Below are 16,198 nucleotides of genomic sequence, written 5' to 3' on the forward strand. Positions count from 1 at the left end.
AACAACTTCACAAGACTGACAGTATTGAAGCTATAGATGTTCCAGTCTGTGCTCAGAAGGCTGAAATCACCTGAAACTAATACTTCATGATCGTCGTATTTCCGCTCTGCTGAGGGTAGGCTTTCTTTTAACGATTGTACGACTATTATGGCTAAATCGCTTGGCCTGCATAGATGTTCAATGGCTAACGAGAGTTCACTAGGCCAATTAGTAGCATCAACGTAAGTGCGCAGTCAAACTCATCTTAGACTTCTATAGACAAAGTAGTTTTGTCGATTTCGAGGAACACACTATCTTATATGACGTCCAACGCGTCTTTTCGATATTTCAATGTATGTTCTATGCCTCGTTTAATATTTCGGAGCTTTCTACTTTGGGTTTTATCCATCTCTCAGGTCAGAGAATGATTTAAGCGTGATATCTTTCCTGGAGGGTGGAATACTCAGGATCTTTGTTAAGAATGCTTAGGCAATTTCCATTCATGGTGTAACAGTTAAAATTTCGGTCATTGTAGTTGAAACGTACTCTATTTGTGGTTCCACTTTTTTCATGGGTATCTTTCTATTACTGTTGGATTTCTCGAATCTTTTGCGACTCGATTTTATACAAGGTTTTCTATCGGGTGTCCCTATATGTAAATGAGATGAAAACAACCCGCCTGTGAGGTGACGGTCGACTGAGAGGTAAAATCCTAGTGGTGAATAAATTTTCACTTCTAGTATTTGGCCGGAATGGTGAGATGAGTTCGTAACGTAAATTTCTTGATCAACAATCTTTTCACCAAAGTCCAGGATTAAATTCGAAAGCACCCCACACCGTCTCATCAAGTGAGAGCCTGTGACTCTTTTGATGGTGATCCGTTAAGCTCGGCGGCCTCCGTGGTACTGTTCGAGAAATGTGCCAGCATCGGGTTTGATCCTATCTCTTCTCTCATCCCCATGATCGTACAAGACAAACGTAGCGCTACACCATACACGCATGCATTACACACACCTAGACTTTACAAATGCATGACGCGACTCTCAAACTATGTGATCAAAAGTATCCGGACGCCTGGCTGGGAATTACTTACAAGTGCGTGGCGCCCTCCATCGGTAATGCTGGAATTCAGGATGGTGATGGCCCACCCCTAGCCTTTATGACAACTTCCACTCTCGCAGGCGTACCTTCAATCAGGTGCTGGAAGGTTTCTTGGGGAATGACAGCCCATTCTTCACGGACTGCTGCACTGAGGAGACTTATCGATGTCGGTCGGTGAGGCCAGGCACGAAGTCGGTATTCCAAAACATCCCAAAGATATACTATAGGATTCAGGTTTAGGACTACGTGCAGGTCAGACCATTACACTGATGTTATTGTCGTGTAACCACTCCGCCAGACGCCGTGCTACACGAACAGGTGCTCGATCGTGTTGAAAGATACAATCGCCATCCCCGAATTGCTCTTCAACAGTGGGAAGAAAGAAGGTGCTTCAAATATAAATGTAGACCTGCGCTGTGATAGTGCTACGCAAAACAATAAGGGGTGCAAGCCTCCTGCATGAAAAACACGACCACACCATAATACCACCGCCTCCGAAATTTACTGTTGGGACTACACACGCTGACAGATGGCGTTCACCGGGCATTCGCCATACCCGCACCCTGCCATCGGATCGCCACATCGTGTACCGTGATTCGTCACTCTACACAACGTTTTTCCATTGTTCAGTCGTCCAACGCTTACGCTCCTTTCACCAAGCGAGGCGTCGTTTGGCATTTACCGGCGTGATGTGTACATTATGAGCAGCCGCTCAACCATGAAATCCAAATTTTCTCACCTCCCGCCTAACTCTCATAGTACTTGCAGCGGATACTGATGCAGTTTGGAATTCCTGTGTGATGGTGTGGATAGACGTCTGCCTATTACACATTACGACCCTCTTCAACTGTCGGCGGTCTGTCAGTCAACAGATGAGGTCGGCCTTTATGCTTTTGTGCTGTACTTGTCCCTTCACGTTTCCACTTCACTATCACATCGGAAACAGTAGATCTAGGGATGTTTAGGAGTGTGGAAATCTCGTGTACGGTTATGACAAGTGACACTCACCCACGTTGACCACGTTCGAAGTCCGTGAGTTCCGCGGAACGCTCCTTTCCAATTACACTCGGTACTATTTGCAGCACTATTTCTCAACTAAAAATGCGTGTCAGTTGATCATATATTTCAAAACGAGGTCTAAGCAGAATAAGATTGTGTATGGAGCCATCTAAAGATGGATTTCTCAATCCTAAAGTAGTAATAGTTATTTTCTTTCAAAATTATATATTTTAATCATTGGTCACTGCCCTGTTTAAGCTATAGCCATTAGGATTAGAAGCCTTAATACGCGATCTGTCAGGAGATTGCCGGGATCAGATTGATTTACAGAGCATGGAATGAGTTCGTCCTCCAAAGAGCTAACCAGAAAAAATTCTGCATTAAAAACGTAGTGTATCGAAGAATTGAGATAGAGGGGTACGTTTACGGCACCGATCGTTACTAAAAATTTTATTTTAAGGATAGAATCGCAGGGGCTGGCCTATATTTGTGTACATAACACAGATGGCTGATATTGTTGCATGTAGGAGCTACGTTGAACTGAAGAGGGGAACTGTCAAACGACAGGAAGGAAGAATTTCATCAAACCAGACAGAGTTGATGATCTAAACAGCAGCTTACTCAGACTGTTTGAAGAAGGGAGATTAGTATTTAACATTCCGTCGACAACGAGCTCATTAGAGGTGTAGCACAGGCTCAGATTAGGGAAGGATGGGAAATGAAATCGGCAGTGTCCTTTCAAAGGAACCACTCCTGCATTTGCCTTAAGTTATTTAGGGAAATCAGGGCAACCTACGCGCTAGTGGCCGCGTGGTTTGAAGTGCCGTGTCACGAACTGCGCGGCCGCTCTCGCCGGAGGATCGAGTCCTCCCTCAGGCATGGGGGGGGGGGGGGGTGTTTGTTCTTAGCAGAAGTTAGTTTTAGTAGTGTGTAACCGATGACCTCAGCAGTTTTGTCCCTTAGGAATTCACACGCATTTGAACATGGCAACCTAAATCTGAATGGCCGGACCAGGATTTGAACCGTCTTCCTCCCAGTGCGAGACCATTGTGCTAACGACTGCGCAGTCTCCTCGATTAAGATTGTTTCTCTCGGTACATGTGGCTTAGAGAAACTCGATATTACGTCAGAACTTAATTCCACAAGGAACTTACGCATGAAGTTGTGGTTGCTGTTTTTAGTGTCTCGAATAGCCATGGGTAGATGTATGTTCATTCACCTGGGAATGATATTTGCTTTACACATACAGCAGTCATTTCATCTCGACCTCGTCGTTGAATATGGCGTGGCCTTACTGTCCAGCAAGCGGCTGCTGTGTAATGTACGAGCTGCTTCTCCAGCAGTGTGCGGGTGTCTCCTGTTTTCAGACGGTGGGCGGAATTACTGACGTCTAATCGTGTGTCGACAGCAGGGCTAGCATCTGCTCGGTAGGCGCCCGTTTGCCCGCCGCCCGCAGTGCCAGTGCTAATTACATCGGCCACCCTCAGCTCTTAGCCCGCACATCCTGCATATTGCTGCTGTGGCGCCAATACACTCGGCATCGGCCAGTGTTATTTCGGACCAGGAAGAAGTCTTCTCTTGTCAGCATGAAAAAAGCTACGAATTTACGTAGGGAAATTGTGCTGTTTACGCTTTTCACGAACTATGTGTTTCATACTGTTCCCGTAACATTGTTCCGATATACACTCCTGGAAACTGAAATAAGAACACCGTGAATTCATTGTCCCAGGAAGGGGAAACTTTATTGACACATTCCTGGGGTTAGATACATCACATGATTACACTGACAGAACCACAGGTACATAGACACAGGCAACAGAGCATGCACAATGTCGGCACTAGTACAGTGTATATCCACCTTTCGCAGCAATGCAGGCTGCTATTCTCCCATGGAGACGATCGTAGAGATGCTGGATGTAGTCCTGTGGAACGGCTTGCCATGCAATTTCCACCTGGCGCCTCAGTTGGACCAGCGTTCGTGCTGGACGTGCAGACCGCGTGAGACGACGCTTCATCCAGTCCCAAACATGCTCAATGGGGGACAGATCCGGAGATCTTGCTGGCCAGGGTAGTTGACCTACACCTTCTAGAGCACATTGGGTGGCACGGGATACATGCGGACGTGCATTGTCCTGTTGGAACAGCAAGTTCCCTTGCCGGTCTAGGAATGGTAGAACGATGGGTTCGATGACGGTTTGGATATACCGTGCACTATTCAGTGTTCCCTCGACGATCACCAGTGGTGTACGGCCAGTGTAGGAGATCGCTCCCCACACCATGATGCCGGGTGTTGGCCCTGTGTGCCTCGGTCGTATGCAGTCCTGATTGTGGCGCTCACCTGCACGGCGCCAAACACGCATACGACCATCATTGGCACCAAGGCAGAAGCGACTCTCATCGCTGAAGACGACACGTCTCCATTCGTCCCTCCATTCACGCCTGACGCGACACCACTGGAGGCGGGCTGCACGATGTTGGGGCGTGAGCGGAAGACGGCCTAACGGTGTGCGGGACCGTAGCCCAGCTTCATGGAGACGGTTGCGAATGGTCCTCGCCGATACCCCAGGAGCAACAGTGCCCCTAATTTGCTGGGAAGTGGCGGTGCGGTCCCCTACGGCACTGCGTAGGATCCTACGGTCTTGGCGTGCATCCGTGCGTCGCTGCGGTCCGGTCCCAGGTCGACGGGCACGTGCACCTTCCGCCGACCACTGGCGACAACATCTATGTACTGTGGAGACCTCACGCCCCACGTGTTGAGCAATTCGGCGGTACGTCCACCCGGCCTCCCGCATGCCCACTATACGCCCTCGCTCGAAGTCCGTCAACTGCACATACGGTTCACGTCCACGCTGTCGCGGCATGCTACCAGTGTTCAAGACTGCGATGGAGCTCCGTATGCCACGGCAAACTGGCTGACACTGACGGCGGCGGTGCATAAATGCTGCGCAGCTAGCGCCATTCGACGGCCAACACCGCGGTTCCTGGTGTGTCCGCTGTGCCGTGCGTGTGATCATTGCTTGTACAGCCCTCTCGCAGTTTCCGGAGCAAGTATGATGGGTCTGACACACAGGTGTCAATGTGTTCTTTTTTCCATTTCCAGGAGTGTATTTTCGTCGTATCCTCGGTGCCTTCGTCTACCTTCAAACACTGGTCTGCATTCATTACCCGTGAGCCGACGCTGGACAGATTTCGGTCGTCTCCATACTTTGCTGCTTCTCTTCTCGTCCCTGCGGATAATTGAGAATCATTAGAATAGGTGGACTGTCGGCCTTCCTTGATTAATAAAATTAGAAGTCCTGGATGCCGTCTCGAAAATTGAGAGTAACCATATAGCAAAGCTCAGAGAAAAGAACTGGAAAAGCGATCCTATCCGCAGCTTGTCCGGCTCTAAGGAAGTGTGTTTTACATTGGAATATTTTTCAGACATTCGCTTCTATCCAGAATAGTAGACGAAGTGGTACAAATAAGGAATACTATTTTGTTTTTCGTTCATAAATTTCTCAGTTTTTCAAATTAAGCAAACAAACCATCCGTAGCACAACCTTTGGGATATATTTTAATGGTTCTTTTATTTTAGAACACGTACTACGTGATGAACATTTCGGAATTAGGCTTAACACAAAGTTTGACGTTTCTGTCTCTTCGGATTATAGACTAAAAATTAGGAACAATTCATTCGTTTCATTTTGTTGAAGTTAAAACAAATAATGGAAAATCTAAAAATTTATTGTCAAAGAAGAAACTAACACATACTACAACAGAAAAAGCACACGAAATATAGTATTTTCAGTCATTAAACTGCTTACTCTAAGTAATTTCACTTGCGGAAGTCACATACATATCGTCCTTTATCAGAACCTGCACATTCAGTGTGTGCCCACATTTTGGACATTAGACACATTATCCATTTTTCCCCTGACTTGTCCTTCAAAAATTCACCTGAGTAAAAGAGGGAATCAGCATCTACATTCTGGGTACACCGTTGTCCGGAACGCTACTGACGGTAGACGAATCATCTCTCACTAAAATCATCCTCAGAATCAGATGATTTTTGATTCCTAGGCTTTGGTGGCCTCTGCTTCTTTGTCTCAGTTTTATTTGATGCTGTTGTCGATACTTCAAGAGATCTCTTGTATGGAAACGAGGTTAGGACTGCTGAAGAACCTGACTTTTTCACTAGTGCCTGGCCTCCTCTTTATTTGACATCTGCCACTGTTTAATTTCAGACATGGCGGAAGATGTTCCTGTCCCGACTTCAATGTTAGCCTTTCCATTTTTAGAAGCCACAATTCCTGCAGATTGTACTGGATCATTGCTTACAACCTCTGTTATTCTTCATTGCTAGCAATGAAATCTGCATCCCTGAAAATATGAGGGTTTAACGGATATATTCCTGTCACTCTAATCCTATTTACTGCTATCTCAGGCCTTCCCAAACAGTTCGGCGATGTTCTTGTTTGTTACTGAACGTGCCTTTTCCCTTGTCCACAAGCGTACCTGCTCTGAGTAACAGGCTTTCAAACGAATCATGGAAGTTCTATTCAGCAGTTACATCTTGGAGGCATGGGAGGCAGACACAAGATGCTAACATGGTTTTTGCGTGAGAGATTTATAACCTCCAGATTTCTGGAGTGGCTATAATGCCATTCCAGAATCAGAAGAACAGGTCATTATGCCATTATCTTCACCTTTCCCAGCATGTGTTGAAACCAATCAGTGAAGAGTTGGCATTAAATCCATCCATAGAGATGACATACAAGAAAGGGTCTAGGTGACCCACCTCTCATTACCTGACTTCTACAGTTCTCAGGAGGGAATAGCATCATGGGCAGAATAAAATTTCGTGTGGCACTCACGCAGGCGCCGATGTCACAAGTGATTCACTCTCTGCAGGAAAGATTACTGCTAATTTTCGCTTTCCACTTCTTGCAACGACGTGGGGAATTCTGCTCTACACAATGCTTAGACCAGTCTCGTCGACATTGTATATTCTGTCTGGTGGAAAGCAGTTTGTTGTGAAAGAAGAGAGAAAAAATATTTCCACATTACCTCTTGTTAAACGTAGAAGTCTTAAATGAGATTGCTGTGGGTTTTCGAATGTGAATATCCTTTTTCTAGGGCTTCAAGGAAAGGTGTAACCACTCTCTCCCAGCCCATTCACCCAAAAATGAATTCAGGATATTGTTAGCTGCAGCAAATCCAAATGCTATCTGTTGGAGATCGTTTCAGGTAAACAAAAAAATTTGCTTTCCATTTTCATGGTATATTCAATCAAGTATTGTCCTTATTCAGTACATAGAACAGCTTTTCGCCCAAGCTTGGTCTTGGTGGCTACATCACCTGATATATCTGATTTTACTAACCTAAATAGAGTGGTCCTGGGAACTTGGAAAGTTTTTGCCACCCGTAGGAAGCCCAATATTTTTAATTTCTGTATGCATAGCAATCTCATCCCTACCGCTTTCGAGCTTGTAAAGTCATTTCTGAAGCAATATCCATAAATAAAACAGGCTGTGAAAGTATGGTACAAATACAGAACACTAGGGTACAGATGTGGAATACTAGTATTCCACATTAGCGACACAGCCACCTTGAAATTCAAAAACGAAAATAAAATAGAAAATTAAATTTAAATAGATAACAAACACGCCATTTTATAGCTTAATGTATTAGCTAAACGTCTGTTCAGAAAATATATTAATAATTTGTGTATTATGAGAAACATGGAACTGTGAACCACCAACCTGCAACAATTATTTCTCTTACTGAACTTGTTAAAACAGCTTCACTCACTCCCAATTTCTGCCAGCTGCAATATGACTGCATTTCAAAGCTGTCATCAGTTGCTGATATAGTTTCAAGCAGCTCTCCAGGGTACAGCATTTATAAGGCGAGAAACCATAGTATTTCATATTACTACACATGTTCCTCATTTGTACCGCTTCCTCTAACAGAAGTTTAACATTTTTTATTCCATCTTGAAACCATAGCATTCAGTTTTTCTGTGTTGCAGTATTATTCTGAAATTAGATAAATATCAGGAAAAGTTAAGTTTTTCCAAGTTTGAAAAAATCTTCCAAGGTACAACATGGACATGGTTATGTACCCAGGAACTAGTATTCTACTGAACTTTTATAGTGCCGCAGTCGATAGAATCTTACTCATACTGCATTACGTAGTTTATCTGTTGCAGTATTAGTCTACCAAACAAAAGATCAGTAGCTGAAATCAAATTAACTGAAGTATTATCAAAAGCCCAGTATTAATATTCATTCTGAAAAGGTAAGACCGCTTTTGCTGTAAGTCCTTTATTTCTGACACGACCAGTTTCGCAACATTTTAGCTGTCTCATCAGGTGCGATATGTGCAAACGGTCAGGCAACGACTCATGTAAGGCAAGATAACGTAACTAAAATGAAAAGTATACACGGGATGAACATACTTACAAAATCAAGTCATGTTCCGATCGGGAAGAGAGAATGGGATGACCCAGCGTTTGTAGTCAGAAAATTTTCGCCAAGTAGCAGACGCTAAACACAAAAAAACAAAGAACGCTCCCGTGATACCTATAAAGGACGAAATCTAATAAAAAGAAATTCCTAAAGAGACTACGAGGCAGCTAAAATACTAAAATTCCACTCACTAGGAGTAACAGTATGTGGTGAGCTAGCGGGATCCCCGTACACCTAAATAGTGATCAAAGCACAGACCATATATGATCATCTACTGGATGATACGAAATTTGGGCAGATAACGGACTCTCATTTGCCTAAAATAGATTGAAAACACACTGGCAAAGACTCAGTTCTTCAATCTTAAGCTGTAGCTAATCCCTCGAAAAAATCCAATATAAAACTATTTTAAAGCCTAGCAAGCCTACCGAACTGCTCAATCGGCAGAAAGCAACGGATTGCGAAGCCGTATGTCAAGAGGCTGAACTTATCCGTAGCAAGTTCGCTACCTGGTTTGTGCACTAACAGGCAGCGTAAACTGCGGAAACTCCAGACGGCAACAGGGAGACAGGGGCAATGTGCAGCGTGCATGCGCATCCACAGATATTAGACAAACAGAATGATAGCTACGATGATGAAGGCTGGTTAATCCGTACAATGTGGTAAAACCAAAGTGAATTCGTAGAAACTATTATTAGTGCCAATGTTGTCCACTGAGAGTAGCACGTTAATAGTTGCAAAGCGGATTCAAGATAGTAGCCATTAAAAGTTATAAATGATGACAAGCAACGATAACACACAGAAGAAAAAAGTAATGAATGCCAGGATCTAGACTAGCGTGATCTGCTTTATAAGAATCGTGCTTGATTAAGAAATCAATAAAAAGGTTAAAAACCTCCGTAACAAGATAAGGTAATATTAAAAAAAATTTTGAACAGCACCAAAATGAAGCAGGGACAAACTAGTTGCCATAGTGTCTGGCAGCAGTCGCCGGCCAAGACAGTGAAGCAACAGGGAAGTAAACTAGTTTGAGACATTTTACGACTGCCTCGCCAGGAGAGAATTTTATTGTTTCATCTACGTACTTCGGTAGTTTTGTTTTTGATTCTCTGCGTGTTAATCTATTTTGTTGAACACAGTTCTTCACGTTGACCACTCGCTCGTGATCAGAGGGAAGTAGACTGAGTGTGGCAAGCTAAGAAAGACTTCTCGCGGGACAGAACGTAAGGCCTCCTCAGTCTGACAAACAGGTTCCAGGTCCTACCTGTAGCTGACAAGGTCCATCAACCAGACACAGTCGCTTGTCGTGTTTCAGAGGAAACCTCTCAGCCTGCAAGATCCGGGCAGTCACAGACGGTGTCATTATTGGTAGCTGCTAGCTCCAATGTTAGGATCATTATGGGGTCTCTTAGGGACGTAGCCTCCAGGGAGTGGAAGAAAGGCAATTTGTACTCCATCTGCATAACGGATGGGATCATTCCACATGTGGAACCGGTCCTTCCAGATGTCATGAAGAGCGTAGGGTGCAGCCAACTGCAGGTGGTAGCTCATATCGGTACCAATGATGTCCGTCGCTTTTGATCAGAAGATATTCTCTCTAGTTTCAACGACTATCAGAAGTGGTTAAGGCTGCCAGTCTTGCTAGTGAGTAGAAAGCTGACTTCACCGTTCGCAGCATAGTCGACAGGACCAATTGCGGACATCTGGACAGAGCCCAACGGTGGGTCTGAATCAGAGGTCCAGACGTTTTTGCGACCGTGTAAGCTGCAGATTCCTCGACTTGCGCCATAGGGTGGTGGAGTTTTGGGTTAGGCTAAATAGGCCAGGAGAACATTATACGCAGAAGGTGTCTACACGTGTAGCGGGGGCTGTATAGCCTGGACTGGGTTGTTTTTTGGGTTAAAAGATCTCAGGGAAACGCAGAAAGAGCTTCAGTCTCAAAGATTTCAGGTCGAATACAGAAAGAACATAGATATAGGTACCAACAGTATAACAGTTGTAAATTGTCGTAGCTGTGTTGGAAAATTGCCAGAGCTGCAACCTCTAGTAGAAAGCGCTGATGCCCAAACCGTTCTGTTCGCTGAAAGCTAGCTGAAGCTGGAGATAAGATCAACGGAAATTTTTGCAAGGACCTAACGGTGTTAAGGATAGGCTAAATAAGGTAGGCGGTGGAGTGTTTCCTACTGTTAGAAGTAGTTTGTCTTATAGCGAAATTGAAGTAGATAGTTGCCGTCAGTTAGTATGGGATGAGGTCATTCTTAGCCATCAGAATAAAATAATAATTACATCCTTTTACGGACCTCCCAACTGATGATACAACTGCTGGAAGATTCAAAGAAAACTTGAGTAATTTCAAACGAGTACCCGACTCATACAGTTATAGTTGGTGGTGACTTCAATGTGTCCTCGATATGTTGGTGAAAATATGTTTAAATCCGGAGGTACGACAAACATCATCCGAAATTTTTCTAATTCTCTGAAAATCGTTTCAAGCAATTATTTCATGCCTCACTGGAATAGTAAACGGTTGTGGAAACACACTTCAAAAAAATGGTTCAAATGGCTCTGAGCACTATGGGACTCAACTGCTGAGGTCATTAGTCCCCTAGAACTTAGAACTAGTTAAACCTAACTAACCTAAGGACATCACAAACATCCATGCCCGAGGCAGGATTCGAACCTGCGACCGTAGCGGTCTTGCGGTTCCAGACTGCAGCGCCTTTAACCGCACGGCCACTTCGGCCGGCAAACACACTTCATCTCTTGGCAACAAATAATCCTGAGTTAATAATTAACATCAAAACGAATGCAGGGATTAGTGAACACAACATTATCGTAGCGAGACTGAATACTGTAACTCCCAAATCCTCCCAAAATAAGCTGAAAATATATCTATTCAAAAACGCAGTTTAAATGTGTGACACCTTCCTGAGAGACAATATCCACTCCTTCCAAATTAACAATCTAAGTAGAGACTAGACGTGGCTTGAATTCAGAGAAATAGTATCGGCAACAATTGAGAGATTTATGCAGACAAAAGCATGCCAAATCCCCAAAGATCTTTTTACAGAAGGTCGAAATGTAACGCAGACTTCTATGCGAGATGCTTATAATAGTTTCCATAACGAAACTGTCTCGAAACCTGGCAGAAAATCTAGTCGAATGTAGAGTACGGTAGCGGCAAGACACATTCATGCCTCCTCTGCGCCAAACCAATGGAAATACTATCTATGACAGTGCTGCAAAACCAAAGGTACTAAACACAGTCTTCCAAAATTCTTTCACCAAAGAAGACAAAGTGAAGATATTTCCAATCAGAAACAGCTGTCAACATTAGTAACTTAGAAGTATATATCCCCGAAACTGTGATTCAAATCACTTAATAAAATCAAGGCTTCTGGTCCAGACTGTATACCAATTAGGTTCCATTCGGAGTACACTGATACAGTGGCTCCGTACTTAATCATATACAACCACTCGCATAACGAAAGAGCCCTGCCTAGAGACTGGAAAGCAGCACAGGTCAGACCATTATGCAAGAAAGGCAATAGGAGAAATCCACTATATTACCGGCCCATATAGTTAAAATGGATATGCAGAAGGATATTTTCGAACATTTTGAATTACGTGGAAGAAGAGATAATTACCTCTCCTCTATTGACATGTAGTCAACTCTCATTAAGAAAACTTAGTTCTTGTGAAACATAACTAGCTCTTTACTCTCACGAAGTTTTGAGAGCTGTCGACAAATGATTTCAAATTAATTCCGTATTTCCAGATGGCTTTTGACACCGTACCTCACAAGCGAATGTAGTCTCAGTTATGCGACTTGATTTGTGATTTCCTCTCAGAAAGGGCACATTTCGTAGTAACTGACGGAAAGTCATCGAGTATAACTAAAGTGATTTCTGGCGTTCCACTAGGTAGCGTTATGGACCCGCTGTTCTTCCTTATCAGTATGAACGATTTAGGAGACAATCTGAGCAGCCGTCTTAGGTTATTTGCAGATAATGCTGTCCTTTATTTCATCTAGTAAGAATTTCGGAAGATCAAAACCAATTGCAAAACGATTTAGAAAAGACATCTGCATGGTGCAACAATTAGCGATTGACCCTAAGTAATGACAAGTATGAGATCACCCAGATGGGTGCTAAAGGAATTCGTACAACTTCGATTACACAATAAATAAATAAATCCAAAGACTGTAAATTCACCTCAGCACCCAGGAATTAGAATTACGAATAAATTAAATTGGAAGGAATACATGGAAAATGTTATGGAAAAGACGAATCAAAGCCTGCTTTATATTTGCGGAACCCTTAGATGTATCAGATCTGCTAAAGAGACACTACGCTTGTCCGTCCGCTTCTGGACTACTGCTGCGCGGTGTGGGATCCTTACCAGATAGGGTTAACAGAGTACATCGAGGAAGTTCAAAGAAGGGCAGCAAGTTTTATATTATCGAGAAATAGGTGGGAAAGTGTCACGCACATGATACAGGGCATTGAGGGTAGACATCATTAAAACAACAACCTTTCTCATTGAGGCAGAATCTTCTCATGAAATTTCACTCACCATCTTTCCCCTCTGAATGGGAAAATATTTTGTTGTCGCCGACCTACATAGGGAGAAATGATCACCATAATAAAATAAGGGAAATCAGAGCTCGCACAGAAGGATATAGTTGTTAGTTTTCACTGTTCGAGAGTGGAATAAGAGAATTATTGTGAAGGTGGTTCGATCAACCCTCTGTCAGGCACTTAAGTGTGAGTTGCAGAGTAGCTATGTAGATATGGATGTAGATAAACTGACCGAATCAAGGCCCGGGGGGGGGGGGGGGGGGGGGGCGGGGGGACGACGACGACTTTGGATGAAAGTAAATAAATAAATTATTCCTTAATGTTCCGAATTGTCAAACCAGGATGATACAAGTTGGTACAAAAACAAAATGAAACAAGAGGAAGCAGGACCTAACTAACTATTGACACAAGCAGTCATTAAACGGAGATGCAGTCGAAGTTGGCTAATGAACCACGATGACAAAGTATTTTTAAAGTGTATCCCTCATTTTCCATATTTAAAACCTGAAAATTACTGGACAGGCTAATGACAGTATGACTGTTCTGTCAGGTGCGAACGTAAGGCCGATTTCGAATTTCCCAGTTTAAGGTACTCTGTGAATCGTATTTCAAACCCATCTATCCTTTTGACCGATATATCTTATTCGGCATCCATCGCATGAGATACAATATACGCCAGTAGTCTTAAGTATTCGAATTATTTTTTTTTATGTTACTCTGCCCGCCTCCAAGGCATTAAACAGCTCCAATTGGTGGTAACCGACACATTGGGATGGTTCATTGTTACTCTCCGACAGCAAGCGGGTGTGCATCAATTGCAAGAGGTATCTGCAAAAAGCGACAGCGTACTGGTCTGGAATTCGGGTTTAATCGATAAGACTCCAGATAAATAAGTCACATCAAGCAAGTCCTTCGCTGGGTATACGCTACTATTTTGAAATACTACTGAAATTAACTAAGGAAAGTTTATCAGTGTCCAGTATTTTAACATATATAATCTGTACGGAGTGTGGCGAAGGCCACGCGGTGTACCAGAAGAATTTCCTTCCAGTTCCAATCACGAGTGGTGCGCACGTAGAAAAATATTCATTATCTCTGAGTACGCCCTGATTTCTTTAATTTCGCTTCAGAGCTCATTACACAAAATATTTGTTAGAGGAGGTGACACGTTCCTGATATCGTTTTGGTGTGAAGGGTCTGCGAATTCTGTGAGTAAGACTCTCCAAAATACAGAGCGCCACTCTTGTAAAGTCTCCCATTGGACCTTGAGCGTACCTCTCGATGAGTAAACAGTCCCGTGTCGAAGACCACAGCTATTCTTTGAGTCCTCTCTATCTTTTCTTAAAATGTTATTTCTTAAGAGCCCCGGCCAACGAGCAATATTCCACAATCTCTAAGAACGGCGTGTAAGCCATGCTCTCATCGGTGAATGACACTTCCTGAGGATTCTTGAGATACTTCACACAGTGGCATTAGCCTCCTGTCATGCTATATTTAGCTCAAGATATGCAGTCCATTACAATCGATGTATGCGGCTGATATCAGTGACTGATGCCGAATGAAGTGACATAGTGGTAAAACACTGGATTCGCAAATGCCGGTATGATTCGATTGAAAAGGAGACGTGCTTCCTTCTAAATCCATCTTTAAACCCAGTGCGTGCTCCTTCTACGGAGATGTTGACAGCGGAACGTCGCCTTTTCTCCAGTGACTTATCAACCGATTGCGTAGTAAAATGGTATCGGGTCGTTCTATAATCACTATCGCTATTATAACCGTAGTACTTATTTTAAATCGTTCTGAAATCCGGACACAGGGTGTCTTATTTTTAGACTTTTGTTTTTTTTTTCTAAAATTTGTAACATTCGGGTACTCGACCGTCTGCTTGCTTTGTCGCTCTGTTAACCCATTCGTCCTTACACTGCAATTTTTTATGTTTCTCAAACATCTAGATTAGTTAAATGTGTGCAATAGTTGACATGCCACATATTAGTCCACAGTTTCCATAGGTCATTTGAAGGATTCTTTTATCGAAATGATGTGGAACGAGTCAGTGTACGCGGTACGTCAGTTTACGCAGTATGACTAGTGTTAACATCAATCAATACTTTATTTTTAGTCCTGCTCGTGCAACTACACTTACGGTTTTTACTGGCTGCCAATTAAGTATAAATTCATCAATAGAAAAAATGACTTATCCAGGAGAGACGATTTTAAGCTAGTTTTAAAACTAGCTTCGCTGTTTGTCAGATATTTTGTATTATCGGGCAAAGGACCAAAAATGTTTGTTGCTTCGTATTGATCTCCTTACTGAGGCAGTTTTTCCCTCTAGAGTTTTAGGTATGGACATCACTGTTCTTCTCAATTTGTGATGGATTACTAACGACGAATTTCATTAGCGAATACACGTACTGTGACGGCGCAGTGAAATGCCTGGCTCTTCTAAGAGGTACCTACATGACGTCCGTGGGCGAACACCGCATATTATTTTACTGCTCGCTTTTGTGCAATCAATACTAAGTGATGAGATACTCCAGAAAATTATTCCGTAAGACATTATTGAGCGTAAAGATGTAAAGTGTGTCGGGAGGTTGATAGATTTGTTTCCAAGATTAGCAATTATGGCGAGAGCAAAAGAAGCTTTACCTAACAAACTCAGAAGCTCAGTAATATACTTCCTGCAATTCAAGGTTTCACCAATATGTACACCCAAAAATTTGCAGCATTTAACCCTATTTACTGAACCCTTCTCATGTGATACATAAATTGTTGGGTTGACTGTTGTACAGAACTACTTGTAGCGTTTGTTTTTCAAAATTCAGGAAGGGCCTATTTTCGGAGAGCTACTTAATTATTCTTTGTAACCAACTGTTTTGTTGCTTTCTCTCTAATAGGATGTATTATAACACTACTATTGTCTGGAAAAGTACCAATTTTGCTAGTTGAATATTAAATGGCAGATCATTCACATATACAAAGAATAGAAGTAGACCCAAAATATAACCCTTTATGATTTACCCCAGTCACTAAAATATTCTATCTTTTCGACACTGAATTAATCAGCACAACCTTTTGTATTCTGTTTGT

Source organism: Schistocerca americana, chromosome X, assembly GCF_021461395.2.
Source record: "Schistocerca americana isolate TAMUIC-IGC-003095 chromosome X, iqSchAmer2.1, whole genome shotgun sequence".
Classification (NCBI taxonomy): Eukaryota; Metazoa; Arthropoda; class Insecta; order Orthoptera; family Acrididae; genus Schistocerca; species Schistocerca americana.